The following is a 16,481-nucleotide window of genomic DNA, read 5'->3' as shown; positions in this document are numbered from 1 at the left end:
TTTAGATTATTGGGGTTTTTCTTTAATCATTGTGTGTGGTGTCAGTTGTCTTTCCATAGGCACTTCTCTAGTAAATTGTAATCAAATAACCATTCATGTGGAAACCTGAGGCAATGGAGTTCTGACTGTGTTAGAAATGCCTTTTGAAGTTTTGTATGTATGGAATATTTTAGTCTCTTCCAGTCATTTCTGTGATATTTACCAGAATTTTCATTGGGCTTAAAAAGAGTTGCAAAAAATCTGGCACCGTTTCCTTCCAGAAACTCATCCCCAATGCTTTTGGATCTCTCAGTAAGTGGGACCTAAGCATATGTAGTTATAAACCCACAGTTTAAATCCTCTCATGATTGTGAACAATTTGTCTCTATTTCATTAAACTCTCAGATACGCTCCCAAGTTTATTTCTGTAACTACTCTTCTGGAAGTATTTATATTTTAGGGGCACATTGGATACAATCTTGCTCCAATTTGAGATCTTTGCAGATTTCTAGTATTTTTAATCTCTTTTGGTGAGAATAATGTACCTGGCTCTGTTTTAGAGGGACAAACGTGTGCAGTGTGTCAGGAAAAGGGAAAATGAAAATAAATAGAGGTTTGGGATTGCTTTGGGTTTCCTCCTCGTAAATCTCATATTTTGCAGGCGCCTCGATTGTATTGGTTTATTCACTTTGCCAAACGGCCCACAAAGCTGTGAATATTTATTTAGTGCTGTTCCTAATAGTTTTTCTAATAGGGAATTATTTGGGTACAATGAAAGACATTTGTAAATGAAGCAGATAAGCCCTTTGGCAGACAAGGAGTGTTTTGTCCAACACAAGAATTCTATTGTCCACTGCTTTAGTTGTCAAGTGCCTGGGGAGCCCAGGATTTATGATGATGTTACAATGGCCCTTTCAGAGGGGACTCTAAGAAGCTGTGAGATTCCGTTCCTCTGCTTTTCAGACTTCCAAATCTTTTTATCGTGCGAGGACAATGCCGGATTCAGCTGCTGCCTCTGCCCATTTCACATCAGGCATTGTGCAATAATTACCATAGTGACAATGGGCTGGGGGCTCCTTCCCCTCTCACTAGCCACATTTTCAAACTGGTCCAGTTGTCACTTTGCATAAACTGCCTCTGAAGCCACAGCTTCTTTTACCCCAAAAAGTCTTGTTAGGCCTTGTGGTTTAAAGAGCCACTGTGGCAAATCTGGTTGGAGCATTGGAACTGTTTAATGGATTTTTTTTTTTTTTAGTTTTCTTGTAATTATAATTGGACTTTGAAACAGCCTTCTGTAAACACAGCAGTTGGGGGGTTTTTGGCTTTTCGCCCTTTTGTAAGTGTTATAAAGTTATTAGAACTACTGAAGGCATATTCAGCTGCAGAGAAAATTAGAACATAAAAACATGTTACAGAGTAAATAATGGGCATCTGATAAATGAAATGGTAATAGAAAATAAGTAGGTATCTTATACCTAAATATCAGTTAATCAGCTGAACTGTTCTGTCTACAGTCACAAGGATGGAAATCATGCAGCAGTCTCAAACCATGTGTTTAATGAAAATTGGTATCTGGAGGAGTTTCTCCTTGCTTGATGATAGTATGAAGATTTATTTTCTTCTAATAATGGTTGGTGCTGCAAAAAATATCAGTTTTTAACCCCTGATATCTATTGAAACGCAGTGTGACAGAAGGATAGAGGCTGTAATTGGCAGTGAAATTATTATTATTATTTATTATTTATTATTTATTATTTATTATTTATTATTTATTTAGTATCTAGTATCTAGTATCTAGTATCTAGTATCTATTATTCTTTAAGATCCTTCCAGCCTGCCCCACTCTGTGGTTCCACGATTGGTCCCTTTGCCGGTGGTCAGGTGGATGCACAGGGAGAAGTTAATGGAGCTGCAGGTCAGGTGGGGACTAGTAGTGTCTGTTATCAAAGCTCTGAGGCTTTTAAAAGCAAAAGAAGAGCTTAAAAAATTAGATGGTAGGGATATTTAGGAGGATATTTTGACAAGTCCTTATCCAAGGAACTTCAAATGTCTTGGGTGTAAAGGAACCTTGAGCTGCAAACTCATCCATAAAGATGTTGTTTTCAGTAAAGATATTGAACAAATGATCAAAATGAGGGAGTTTATTCAGTTTCAGTCATTCATATGAATTGTGAATTAGTTCAAAAGGGTCCTTTATGAAAAAAAATTACTTGCAAAATGGATATATTTCAAAGTGCCATAGGTACTTCATAGCATGAATGTGTGGAGTACTTGTATAAACCAGGTGCTTTTACATTAGTGGCTCAGTGATCACACAGCTCACCACTCCACAGAGCTTAACCTTAGCAAAATCCACTGTCTAGGAATGTGCTTTTATAGCACAGGTATCCCAAATTTTTAAAAGGGAGTCAATGCATCAGCAGTCATTGGGGGCCATAGAAACCACATGACTTTATTTCTTCCTTTGATGGAGAAGGATGAAATATGTTTGTGCAATATTGAATATAAAATAGTCAATGCCTGTTTCCTTTTCAACACTTCTTCTGGGAACTCTGAAATTTAAACAGTGCTGCTGAACTGGGTTTTTTGCAATTTAAACTTGATTGGTTTAATGGGGGTAAAAAGTGGGTATAAAATGAAGGATTGATACAGATGAGTCATCTTCAACAGTTAAACATTGCAGAAAATTACTGACTTGGCTCTATCGGCCCAAATTACAGAGGCTGTTTTAAAATAATTAGTTGTAGAAATTTTCAGTTAATAAATTTGGAGGTACTGGGGAATCTAGCCTGACTTCCTTGGCTCATCCTAGAATTCAGTTAGGGCTGTTTAAGTGTCTACCAAGGTCTCAAATGAACCTCAGGAATGCAGTGTCCGCACCACTAGGTAACAACAAATCACACTGAGTATTTCCTTTGCATTCAGTCGCATTAACTATATTTTATTTATATTTTACTTGCGTGGGAACATCGTCAGAAACACCTGGGATGATGAGAGACTGCTCTGTGAAATTGTGATCATCCTTAACTTACCAATTTTCTCACCCTATGAGAAATGGTTCAGCAGGTTTCTTTTTGTTTCTGCTCCCTTTGTCCAGACTGGCTCGACTTTCTGCCCCATTTATGAAAGAATTGTAACCACTGAAACAACTGTAGATGAACTTGCAGGCAGAGGCACTTGGGGGTTTTTTTTGCTTCAGATGTTTTACCTTAGGTATTTTTTTCACTACTGTAGTGGCAGTTCTGCTTCCTAAGATAATCGACTCCCTTTTCCATCATAATGATAAACCCACTAATTTTCTAATATGCCTTTAGAGCTCTTAGAAATGTTCAAAGCACATCTTGCTGGTTAATGGCATCTGCAGCTGTTACTTTTTTCACTACAGTGTGTCTTGTTTTGGATAATGTTACCAGAACAGATTTTTTCTATAGATAACAAAAAAGAGATTTGAGAGAATTTTTATATGGCCCCAAGAATTTTAGTTATGGGAACACTGTAGCAAAAGTAAGTCTGTCAAATGTTCCAGGTTGGACACTGGGGCTTGGAGCAGCCTGGGATAGTGGGAGGTGCCCCTGCTCATGGCAGAGGGTGACACTGGGTTATCTTTAAGGTCCTTTCCAAACCTGGCTGGTCTGTGATTCTAGGTAAAGGCTATTTATTAATTATAAGTAATATTTAACTGCTTGTCTTTGGACTCTTTTTAGGCTGCTGTGGTAGTTTATAGGCCAGACTTTAGTTTCCTTTTATTATGGTGCCACCACTGCTTTGGATTTCAAACGACCTTTTTCCTTCTTTGCAGCGAGAGCTGGAGTAGTGGCTGAGCAGCAGCAGAGGGCTGGCAGCGTGTCACAGGCTCCTGGAGTGGCATTGCAAATGTGTGGAATATGCTACATCAACTGGCAGCAGGTTTCCAGTGGGTGAAGGTAAGTCCTGAACCCAAACCTGTTATCTCCTGAGGATGTCAGGTATCCATGGCTGGTTTCTGTAGTGTCTACAATTTCTGCAGGGACTGATCCCTCAGAGGGTTTAACAGAAAGCCCTGATCTCACTCAGCTGATGCTGTAGAACACAGACCATCCTTCTATCTCTGTACAGTATGCTTTGATAAGGTACATGGTTTGAATCCCTTTTGTTTAATTTCCTGTTTAAAACATCAGAGAATCGCTTGAAAGTTCACAGCAAAGGAGCACTGAGTAAGAGGAATGTAGGAATTTTTCTGATATTTAGGTTTACAGCTGGAAGTGATCAGTCAAAAAGGTTCATACTTTCCTTATTCTAGTGAGCAAGTGATTAATTCCATGTTTGGACTACCTCTCTGATATTTTGTGCAATACCATTGAGCTCAATATAACTGCTCAGACTTGGGTTGGGAAAGGAATTTCATGGTGATCCTTAGGCTTCAGAGAAGGTGGAAAGCGTGGAAGTAGAGCAGTATGAGAAACTAGACCTGAAAATTGTTGTATCTGCTGCTCTGATGCCTTTAATTTTTCAAATCCTTGGTGACTTTCAGTTGCTGCTGTTGCTGTGGTTGCACAGAGGTGAGAATTGCCCACTTACAGGAGTGTCCATTGTTTGGCTTTAAGTTTAACTGCAGAAACAGGTTACGTGTAATAGACAATAAATATGCCAAGACTGCCATTTTTACAGAATCAAAGGCACGAGCCCACCTGAATTGTGTAGGATAAAAAGTACAAGCCAGGATATTAAAGCTCTTTGTCTTGCTGACTCATTTTTACATTCAATTCACTCAGGTCCTGCTGGAGGATGCTTCATTTCTCTGGAAATGTCCTTGAATGACAATTATCTTATTCCTGGCAGCTGAATGGACCAACACCTAAACATCCTTGTGAGCAGCTCTATGGGATGTGTGTGTGTGGTGTCCTCAGATTTGGGCAGGGGGACTGTAGCACCCGGGCTGGGTGTGACAGGGACACCAGGAGCTCTCAGTTTAATTTAGCTCCTCTGTTCTGAGCAAGGGCAGAGCTCAGTATGGGAGATTCTTGTCCTGTCTGAACACAAAAGCCACATTTTGCAAACAATGCTCAGTTCTTGTTCATATCCAGGCTCTCAACAGAACGATTCTAAAGAGGGTTAGGTTTGAAGAATTCCTGACTAGGTTTCAAATTCATTTCTGGGTATCAAGAAGCCACAGAGAAAATACCTGAAATTAGTTCTTCATGTCTCTGTTCCATGCACAGATACATGAACTTTCTAACCACTATTTTGCTTCTCTTTGCATTTTCTAATATCTTAGTTCATGGTTTAGTTCAGGCCCCTGTCTACTCTGCTTGTTCTTGACTTCAGAGCTACTTCCAAATAGACTTAGTTTTTAGAAATTAAAGGACTGTGCGGAATAAGCTTAAAGGAAAATGTGAAGGCACACCACTCTCACTAGTGTGTGAGATAAGTGAATTTCAACTGGGTCCTTACCCCAGTTATATCTGACGGTGTTGTGCCTTTTTTTCATAGATTTTTTTGCATTTCAGAGTTAAAGCAAATAATTTGTGAAAGAAAGCTTCCTGCAGAGAGACTGTGGGATGTTCCCTCTGCTTGGAGTGTGAAGTGTCTCCCTTCTAAAGAGGAGGAACAAGAGCTGCTTTTGTTGATTATCATGTAAACCTGTGAATCCATATGCTTCCTAAATTCTCTTCCCTTCTTTTGAAGGATCTTTCTTAAATTACTTCCAGCTGTGCCTGTTCAGGAATGCAAATTTCCTGTTACAGTATCTGGATAATGACAAGAGTTGAGAAGGTAAAATATTCTTGTTTAACTATTGTTCATGGAACAAAGAGCAGCAGGGCAGACAACAAGGCCCTGCTGAGCTGTTGGGGGCTGTGACAGAGCCTTGGCTCAGTCACAACAGCAGGTGACCAGGAGCTTCAGGAAGTGGGAATATCCTGACTGGACATTTCCTTCCTGTGCTGCTTGGATTTTCTATATTGAAGTTCAAGGGAGATTGAGGGTAAGCACAACAGATACATTTCCCTCTGATTATATTGCTCTGAAAACCATCCTACATGAATAAAGGGTCCTCAGGACCCCAGAAAAGAACACTCCCACAGAATCATAAAACCACAGACTGGTTTGGGTTGGGAGGGACCTTAAAGCCCATCCAGTGCCACCCCTGCCATGCCCAGGGACACCTTCCACTGTCCCAGGCTGCTCCAAGCCCCAATGGCCAACCTGGCCTTGGGCACTGCCAGGGATCCAGGGGCAGCCCCAGCTGCTCTGGGCACCCTGTGCCAGGGCCTGCCCACCCTCCCAGGGAACAATTCCTGCCCAATCTCCCATCCAGCCCTGTCCTCTTGCACTGGGAAGCCATTCCCTGTGTCCTGTCCCTCCAGTTCCTGTTGCAGAGCCCCTCTCCAGGTTCCCTGCAGCCCCTTCAGATCCTGGAAGGCTGTGATGAGTTCATCATACAGGATGAGAAACTCAAGCTCACTTCCTGGACATATAAATTAGTGCTGTATAATGCATGCTTTGCCTCTTTCATATGCAATATCCTTTTTATTATTTGCTTTTAATTCTTATGTAGAAAGACTGTAATGGGAAAACCACGCTGATCCTGATGTACAGAGCAGATCCTGGATGGAAATTCCTCCATAGTTTTGTTTCTGCACAGATGCAATGTGGAAAGAAAATTAATTTTCACTTAGAATCCCCCTGTCCTGCATGTTCAGCCTGGCCCTCTTGTCTGAGCAGTGTTCCCCCTCCAGCTGCCTGTTTTATCCTGTCTCACATCTCTCACTTTGCTTCTCTGCAAATATCTGTTTCTGTAGGTTTCTAAGACCTGAATTTTGAATTCTCAGTGTCAACCCACAGAACAGACAGTGTACCTGAAGGATCAGCTCATTACGTGTGTTTTGGGGTGGATATTAGTAATCTAAATGAAATAGGCCCACATGTGAGGGTAAAAGCTTTGATTTTAGTAGGATGACACTCCAAAGTACAGGGAATCCTTCAGCAGTTCTTGAAGAAAGGCCTGAGAGTGAACTGTTAAGAGGAGTACGTGTCATTTCACATAGTCTGTGCAATAGGATGGAGCCTGAATTTATTACTTCTGCCTTCTTGGTTCTCTTCAAGGCTTGCTTGAGCTGAAAAACCTTTGGAAACATTGTTAGGATAATGATAAGACACATTCTGGTCAAACAGATATTGAAGAAGAATGGCTATTTTATTAGAAATTAAAAAGACTTCAAAGACATCAAGTGAGAAAATACATTCCTACTGTCCTCTCTCTTACAGTCTCAGTACCTCCTAACATGGACATTTCAGATTTTCCTATCTGCTTTTTAATAGAAAATTATTTCCATGAAGTACTGCTGCCTTGAAAGAATCTTGAATGTAGAAGAATGCTGAAACGAGTGATTTGTTTTTGGAAACCATGAGCTTGTACCTGAGCTGAAATTCATCTCTTGGTGTCAAAAAGTTTGTTCCAGCTCAAATCCTGAAACAACTGAGTCATCAGAGACTCATCCCTGCACTTTCCCAGCTTTCTGGGGAATCCCAGCCCTGTCTGGGCTGCAGAGTGGAGCTCTGGAGCAGGATCTGGAGCAGCCTGGCTGGGCGAGGAATGGGAAACTCCTGAAACTCCCCCCAGGCATGAGATTCCCTAAGGAGAGACTGCAAGACTGCACTGCACAGGCTGCAGGGATTGGCCAGCAGGGGAGAAAGGGCATTAAAGATTGATCCATTGACTGAAAAACTCCCCCAAACTCCAATCACTTGTGGGTCAAAATAACCTCAAATACTTGAAAATTGTGCTCTGATAAAACAAACTTCTGGAAAAGTTTCCACAGTTACTTTAAAGGTGAAAAGCGTGAAGCAAAAGCTAAATCAGAGTCTTTCTGAAACAGTTTTAATGAGACTTTATGGAGAGAACCACTGTCAGATTTAACAATAAGTACATAAATATGGAGGATGTATACATATAGATATATAAAATATAATTGCTCATTATGGGCTTTAAAAATAATGATGGTGAGAAGGATAATAATAGCATATTTAAAATTTGTACTTTAGTGTCTCCAAGAAAAAATACACACAGCCAGGGCTAGAAAAATAAACCCAAGAGAAAACTGAATCATGTGTCTTGCACATAAATATTCCATGGGAAAAGATGGCTGTGCACTCAGCCTTTCAAGGCTTCATGTGCAATAAAAGCTCTTTGAATTGTACTCAGACATTAGTTTGCTGTCTCAAAAATGGACATATGCTGTATGCTATCAAATAAATCAAAATTTAGTGTATTTAATTCTTTTGAGGTGTTTAACCAAGCCAATTAGTGCTTTGTTAGTCACAGCTGAAGAAAAACTTCTTTAAAATGCTCTCAGTAATTTTCAGGAACACTTGCTGATATAACCATGCAACAGATGCAATTTATGTGGCTCTCCTCATCTCTATAAACTCTAATAAAGACACACAAGTAGTGATTGGTAAAATCTAATGTAATGCAAAGGTTTTTCCCTCTCCGTTCCTGACAACCTGCATTTGCAACCACTCAGTTACTTTTATTTTAAAATGGTTTTTCAATTACATTCTGCTGCTGTAGGGAAAAGCCTTTTGACAAAGGCATGACATAAACCATTTCTATTGCAGCTCCATCATAGTTCCCACAGCTAAACGAGACTGGACAGTTCATTAAAAAGAAAAATTAATAGTACAAGGTTGTAGGGAAACAATAACAGATTATGACTGGCCTGTGGCAGGCCACTGAATTCATGTAGTGGAATAAAAATGATTCCCTTGTCTCATAAATGAAGGTTTGTTCCAAGGTTTTAGGCGAAGTCTCTCCTTCTGTTCCTTTACAGGAAAAAGCTGTCCAGTTTCTGGTCTTTAAAAGCAATACTTGTAATTACTGCAGAAGAGGAATGTGGGTTCTTTGGGATAGAAAGCACCCATTTGATAATTACTGAATACATAATAAATAACAACATAAAAGAGAATGGCATAGAACACAACACACTAAACAGCTGCATTAAAGCAAAAAAAAAATAACCCTCTCAGGGTGATCAGGGGCAGGAGGGACAAAATGAGGATTGGAGTCAGGACTTGATCCTATTTTTTCTTGTCTGAGGGAGTAACTGCTCTAGACCAGGCTAAATTTGCTGAATTCATTGCTCCAAAGCCAAAATATTTGTGATTCCATGGCAATTCTTTCAGATCTGTTGCTGCTACCTGTGTGACATCATATGGGATTTATCTCTTGCTTAAGACTGTTCTTGAAGGTGCAACCAAGTCCTAAAGCCTCGTTCTAGATGTGACTCCACATCTTTCCCAATTTCCTCAGGGTTCCATGGCTCAAATTGTCTGTATAGTTCTGGTACATGGGGCAAGCAGACAGACTTGGCCTTTGATGTTGTAATCTGCGTTTCATTATATCGGTGCTATAAATTCCTGTCTCAGAAGATATTTCAAAGAATACGGGCTCTGGGATGCATTACCCGTTTCTTTTGGCCAGTAGCCACAGCCTTCTGATGAATTCAATGGGATAACGGGAGAGGCCAGGAAAGGGGAAGTCTGAGCCAACATAACATTTGGAATCAAAAGCAGAACTGACCCTGAAGGATATTTTCTGGTTCTGTTTATGAACACAATCTTCTTTTAGAAACAACAGTCTAAAATCCTGAATATTCATGGTCATGGAGTCTGACCCCCTGTATTTTTACAGCTTTATCCCTGCTTTTACAGGAGAGCGTGGGCATTTGGCCTCCAATTCTCCCTTCCCTCCCCCAAACTAGAAAAGCAGGTTATGTAACCTCCACAGTCTGGCCACTGCGAGAGGCCTCCTGGCCCTCCTGGCTTGGTTCGTGCTATCAGCTGTGTTTTGTGAACCAGGGCTGCACTGAAGCAAAAATAACCAACCAACCCAAAGGCTCTGCCTTGACCTCCCGAGCTGTTCTCATACTTTCTTACTGCAGGCAACATGTGTGAGTTGCAGCACTCTGGGGAGAAGCTATTCCCTATTTTTCCAGGGAATGTGTTTGCACAAAGATCTAGCTCTCACTAATGAGCTGTTCATCCCAAGGCTGGTGATTAACTGCAGACTTCACTGCTCTGCTGCCCTGTTTGGGAGGCCAAAGGTGCCACTTGTGTCTCTTGTCCCCCTCTGCCATGTGTGAGACCCAGGAGAGAACAGCCCCATCCCAGGAGCAGGCTCACTCCAAGCACAGCTCAACAAAGAAAGTGTTGTTCTGTCTCTCAGTAAAGCCACTGACCCACTGGTTATCACCCCTCTGCTGCTCCCAGCATCAGCAGAATGACACAAAAGTCATGTGTTAAACAAATGGAATGACCACTTTTCTCCTTGTAGGTCTGGAGTGATTTGATTTGCTTTATATTTGACAAATATAGAGATAATTAAAATTTTAAGTGGGAAAACTTTTCAACAAAGAATAGAATGGTAATGACTTTTTAATAACTGTCAAAACTGCTCTCTGTTGGGTTGGGGTTAGGGTTATCCAGGTTGCCTCTGCTCCCCGCGTGCTGTTCCCTCCTTTCAGCACGCAGTTTCCTCTGGACAGCTCAAGGTTGACACATTATCCTTTGTCCAGCTGAGTGCTTTGCCTGTGAGCAATCACCTGACTCACATCCAGGGTTCAGTGCAGGCTCCTTGAAGTCTCCATCAGTTTATTCTGCTGCAGCTTGTTGAGCTCATCTAACCCAAAAGAACAGAAATTAAAAGACAAGAATGATCTTTTAGCCTAAATTCTGAAGGGTTTATCCAGAGAATTATCAGTTCATTCACACTGAGCTCTTATACAAGTTATGTACAGTTAACAGTGGTGCCCAGGAGCTTCCCAGTCCCTGCCTTTCCTTGGTGTCCCCCTCGCCATCAGCTGCCTCAGGCAGAGGTCTTGAGGCAGGATGGGGTTGGAGGGCCCTTATGCCAGGGAATGCAGGGATGGATCCTTCTCCCTGCACCCATAGCCATTGTTATGTTTGTAATGTTATTTTTCCAGAGCCACTGTTATGTTTGCAGACCTGCTCCTCACCCTGCCCTTTCCCCACTGCCCTGTAGGGCACGTGCCAGCCTGTGTTGCTGTGGAAGGTGGATTTTCTGTGTGTGGAACAGCACCCTCTGTTCCCTGTGTTATCTCTGAGCTTTGTGCAGCTCCCAGGCTGCAGCGCTTCCATGGCCAGGAGCTGAGCCCTGGGGAACCTCACCATCCTCCTGTCCCTGACTTTCACATCTCCTCTCCCATCCTGTGCTGCCTCCCTGCTGCACGGGTAGCTCATTCTGTGTGGACCAGTGCATTGTTATTTCTGCCTCTTCATTTCAAACACAAACATAAACCAGCTGTCTTACAGCAGAGTCATCCTGAGCTGAGCAGAAAGCCGAAGCAAATCAGGCAATGGCCACTTGGTCCTTAGATAATCTGTTAGAGCTGAATAAATTACCCAACCCCAAGGCCCATGCAGGCCCAAAGTGGTGCTGATGCTGCCTAAGAATCCAGAGGGGTCCTGCTGCCTGTGCTGGCAGCTCACAGCAGCTTGGGCATGTCACAAGCAGTGGCAACACTGGCCTAAGGGCTTACAAGGCTCTGAAATTTTAACAAGTTCACCTTAACATGTGGAAAATTATTTTTTACACTATTTATTTAAGCCCCATTATTAAATAAGCATTAGGTAAGCATTCCCATTAGCAATCTTATTCTTACACCATCATTCGTGTCACGTATTAGAGCTGGGTTTAGTTAAAGCTGTGTTTACAAACATAATACAAGTGCCTGTGTGTGACCTTTGTAACTATTCTTCCTGATTATAGTATGGATTTGCCATTCCTTGGGTCTGGTTCTAAACTCACTTGCTGAAGCTTAAGCCAGAAGGGGCTCACAAAATTTGCACAAAGAGTTTTGAAAAAAAAAGATCATGTTAAGTTTTTTATAGCAATGTTTACCCTGTCAGCCATCCATTGGAACAAGAAATATGTCTGTCTGCTCAGAAAGATGTTCCCTGTTCTTGGATGAATCCCCAGATCCAGTTTCTCCAGCTGGTGCCTGTCTGGTGCTTTATTCCCTCTGACCACTGGATTTCCAGGAAGCTATTTTTTATTGTCCTTTTGCTCACCCTTGTGAATGTTTAGGTTGAAAACACTGTGTTTGGGTCTTCAAAGTGGTGAGAAAACAGAGGGCCAGCTTTGCAGACAAGCACTGTATCACTGTCCTTGGATGGGATATGATAAAGGCTCCAGAAAGAAATTCAGATACTGCTCCACGTGGGTTACTCTTATGCAACATTATCTTGTATCTTGCATAGAGATTTAAAGGAGGAGGAGGATGGGGGTGCTCAGCATTGTACATACAGGAAAACAGCCATGGAATGAAAAGAAAACTTTAAATGGAAAGCTCCAGGTTCTTTGCAATGTGAACAAACCCAGCAAGCACCAGAATTTAAATTCTGTGAGGTCTGAGGTACCAGACTAAGCCAGAGAACAAGGCGAGGGTTAACTCAGCTTGTTCTGAGGGTTAAATCAGTGCTGCTTGTTGGGTGTATGGCAAATTCCCACAAATAATAGGGAAATCCTTAGCAAAGTTAAAAGAAATGAATCTGGGAAAAAACCCCAAAAACTCATGGGATGCTCAGCATACTGCACCTAACAATTTTAGCCTGACTTGGAACCAAAACCAAAGTACAGATGGAACATAAAGTTATGTATTTGGAAACTCCTTGGAGCTGTGAAAGCCTCGTTTGCCTCTGTCAGGGCTGATCAAATTCCCAGAGCAGAGAAGGGAGGCATTGGAGCTGATGGATTGCCACGCACAGAACCTCCTTAATGCAGCAGCCCAGACTCCAAAGCCTCAAACACCATGTATTTATGGACTGAACCATTTTGTACCCTCCACTGGATCATCAGTCCTGGGCTTTCCATCCCCTTCATCTTGTTCACCATCCACTTGCTTTAACACTGTAATTTGGCCTTCCAGTTCTCACCAGCCCTCTTGGGCCTAATACATAGAATTTAAAAGCTTTCAATTGACACAACTCCCATTTTCTTTCTCTCTGCACTCCCAGGACTGTCACCAGTCATTTCAGCTTGTTGCTTATTTCAGCTGGGAAGTCGACATTTCCTTTACAAAAACTAAAGAAGTCCAAAGTTTTTAAGTATTCCATCCTTCTTCCAATAAATGTAGCAAGCACCGGTGTTTCTAGAAAGATTATGTTTGGTGACAGACTCTCTCATCTCTCTTTAACGTAATAGTTCCTTTTCCAGAAAAAAACCATAATTACTCCAAGAGCAATTTATTTAATTACTGTTATGGGAGACTTCAAAGGAAATTGGTTGGATTGAAATAGTGATATCACCCTGGCAACATTTTGAAAAGAACATTTCGGTAGAAAATATGCTGGATGTAAGGGCATGTTTAATGTGGAGAAAAAAAAGCCTAATCCTATTCTGGTGAATGGAGCTTTCAGTAGTTTTTATGTATATATTTGCACATGTATGGGGTTTTTTTTATTATTATTGTTTTTTGGATTTATTTCACTTCTATAAATGCAAATTTTTCCCCTCTACTTGCCTCATATGAAAGTCATTTCATCAAAAAATTAAACTATTCTTAATGTAGCAGTTCTACCAAATGTTAGGTTTTCCTCTTTCTTTTCCCCAAACTCATTTTTAAGGGCACTTCAGCGATCTTCATTAATGAGAAAATTGTTTATTGGTGTGGAAGGTGACACTTTACCTGACTGGACACAGGTTCATTCACACTCCAGTACTTCTAGATTGTCCTGTTGGTTAAAAAAGACATTGCTGGTGCAAGATGCAGAAATTAGATTGGTGTTCTAGGATATGCAGATAACCCCACCAGACCTGATTATTGCACTCTTAAGGCCAAGACTTGCCCGTGGCAAGGGTGACAAAAGGTATTTATAACCTCAAAACCCCTAATGCACTTCCGAAATAACATCTAATTAAAGTTGATTCATACATTCAGCTATGAATACCACTAATCTAATTTTTAAAATACCCATTTTTGGCCAATTTCTCACGACAAGCTCTCTGTGAAACATCAGTTTCTGATACTTTTCTGCAAGAAGAGCTGTAGGTTTGAAGCATTTAAAATTTGCCTCTTCTGCATGATAGCAATGCCACCAAACATCATTCCAGCTGTAGCAAGGCACTGCCTTAAATCTGTTCTTGTTACTGCTTCTGTCACAAGAACAGAAATGAAAGGTTTTGCCACAATCGTCTGTAATGACAGGTCAGAAATAGGGTCAAGCCAGGTCTGGGATGTGTTTGTGCTTCATGTGATCAGTTAGAAAGGCGTAATCAACAGGTTTAGCTCAAAATGAGATATGCTCATGAAAAATATGCAGAATCATTTGCCCTTTTTTTAAATGGATCAGTTGAAAGAGAAATAAATTTTAATTGCAAGCTGACACCATCCTGTCTTTTTGTGCTATTTTTTGTATTTATTGTGTGCTATTATTGTATTTATTTGTATGCTTAGCATCTCATTGCATCATCCTAGTACCTCTTGCTGGATTTCTGGGTTTGTAATATAAAGTTGGGAATTATGTCTTAGTCCTTACAGCCTATGAATGCTAAAAATCCAGATAATTCCTCTGATTTGTGCTCAGAGCAGATCAGGAAGCCAAAAGGAAGTTGTTTTAATGAAGGCGGTGCTTTCCTTGTGTTTGTGTATTTGGGGTTTTATTGGGTTAAATGGAAGTATTCTATGGTGACTAATTACAGCAAGACATCTCAGAAAAGACTCATGCAAATATTATTTTAATTATAATCTTGTGTTGTAATGGGTTGCAAATAATAATATAAATGTGAAGATTTGGTCTTTTCAGCTGTAGCCTCCCATTAGGTATTTAAACAGTGATGGTGTCCTTTATTAGGGCAATTGAGGCTGCTTCAGGAATGTGTTTGAATATTCTGAGGTTGTTATCTCATGCTTTTGAGCCAAAATTGGTCTCCTCACAGACAATCTCTGCCTAGGCAAAAATGAATTATTGATTCGATTTTTCATTCAGAAATCTCAAAGTGGCTTTTATTCTCTTTATGGAAGAAATTTGCACTAAACTGGAATAGTTAAGCAAGATATCAAAAAAAGAGCCTTCCACGGGCATGGCTGAAGGATCCGAGCTCTTCCTTCTGGAGCTCCAAGAAAGCTGGGGAAAGGAGAAGATTATTGATTAGTTATTTATCTCTCACCTTTCTCTCTTTAGCAAATGTGTTTGTAAAGGAGACTCTCAGTAATTCCCTAGCCTGTCGAGTTTTGTAAAGTTAAATGTTACAGAGGCTGTAATGTGAACCTCTCTAAATGAGTCACGATGTGGAAGCCCTTCATCAGGAACTTTCCTGCTTGAGGGAGACCAAACTGAGGGGGACATGGGGATTGAGGAGTCCAGTAGGATTAAATTCAAAGTGGAAAAATGTTTTGTAGAGGAACACATTGGCCACACAAAGACCACCCAGGATGCTTTAATAGCCTGGCATTTCGGCAGCGCTGCTGAAGCTGCCTCTGGAAATGAAGCTGTAAGTGCAGAACCACAGACTGAATTTAGATTTCTGCTTGTGTGGGGGCTGCCAGCCCTTCAGCAAGAGGTTATAGATCTGAGCAGAAATGGATTGGTGGCTGCAGTTCTGTCTGCCTTGTTTTGGGAGCTGAATAGACCTGCCTGCAATCATTAGTTTTTGATAGGTTTTCACTCTTTAATCTTGACTTTCTGTCTCATTTCTGGCACAAACCAAAGAGACCATCAGTCACAGCAAAAGTGTTATTCAGATATTCAGACATATCAATTCTTAGGGAGAAAAAATATTGGGGGTTGGCTTAGCATGTAAATACAGCATTAGTAGTTGCAAGTAAGTTGACTTTAGTTGTCATTTGTTTCCTCCTCAGGGTGTCACTGATAGCCACTTACATAATACCAAAATGGCTGGGACTAGCGTGGGCTGGGCTGCAGCCTCACTGGCCTTGGAGCATCTGGGGAATTATGAGAATGCCAGTTGGTCTGAGGAGCACAAGAACACAATTACTATTTAAAATAAACTCTACCAAGAGCTTAGTCATTACTTGAAATGACTCTATCAATCACCATGGTCTTTAATAAGACTACCTTTCTTATGCTGGTTGTTTTCCTGTAGAGTTTATGCTTAAAACCAGACAGCCTCTCTCACATTTATCTTAAGTGGATCTCCCCAGGGCAGCAAGTAAATGTAAAACTCTGTTTACAGCCATTTTTCATTTCCCAAGCCTTTTAATATCACTCTCTCAGGCTTATTTCTGTGTCATTCACTGTTGCAGTGGGGATCCTGCAACACGCATATATCAAACCAGGAGTCCCGTGGAAAGGAAATATATATGGACAGACAGATTCTTGATAGATGTTTCAGAGATGTTTATTTCTCCAGCCGCATGGCCGGGGCTCTGCTGAGGAACTGTTCCAGTCACGGGACCAAGGGTCCTTCTGCCCGTGCAGGGAACACAAACCAACCCATGGGAACGAGGCTGAGCAGGGGCAGGGAAACCCCGTGTCTGTGCCCT

General features: G+C 41.2%; 1 protein-coding gene across 2 annotated transcripts in view; it reads left to right on the top strand.

The window, feature by feature from the left end:
• The window catches only part of CDH11 (cadherin 11), an 82,406-nt gene that overhangs the window by 36,605 nt on the left and 29,320 nt on the right, over window positions 1–16,481 (top strand). For both annotated transcript variants that reach the window (XM_042027640.1, XM_042027641.1), the window contains one exon: window positions 3,779–3,902. The gene's annotated coding sequence lies outside the window, so the exon portion shown is untranslated. The remainder of the gene's footprint in view (window positions 1–3,778; window positions 3,903–16,481) is intronic.

The sequence above is a fragment of the Corvus kubaryi genome, unplaced genomic scaffold, assembly GCF_017639235.1.
Source record: "Corvus kubaryi isolate FWS band 111438036 unplaced genomic scaffold, C.kubaryi_AGA036_p1.0 37300, whole genome shotgun sequence".
Taxonomy (NCBI): Eukaryota; Metazoa; Chordata; class Aves; order Passeriformes; family Corvidae; genus Corvus; species Corvus kubaryi.
Note: the sequence above shows the minus strand (reverse complement) of the source record. Positions and strands in the feature narration are given on the sequence as shown.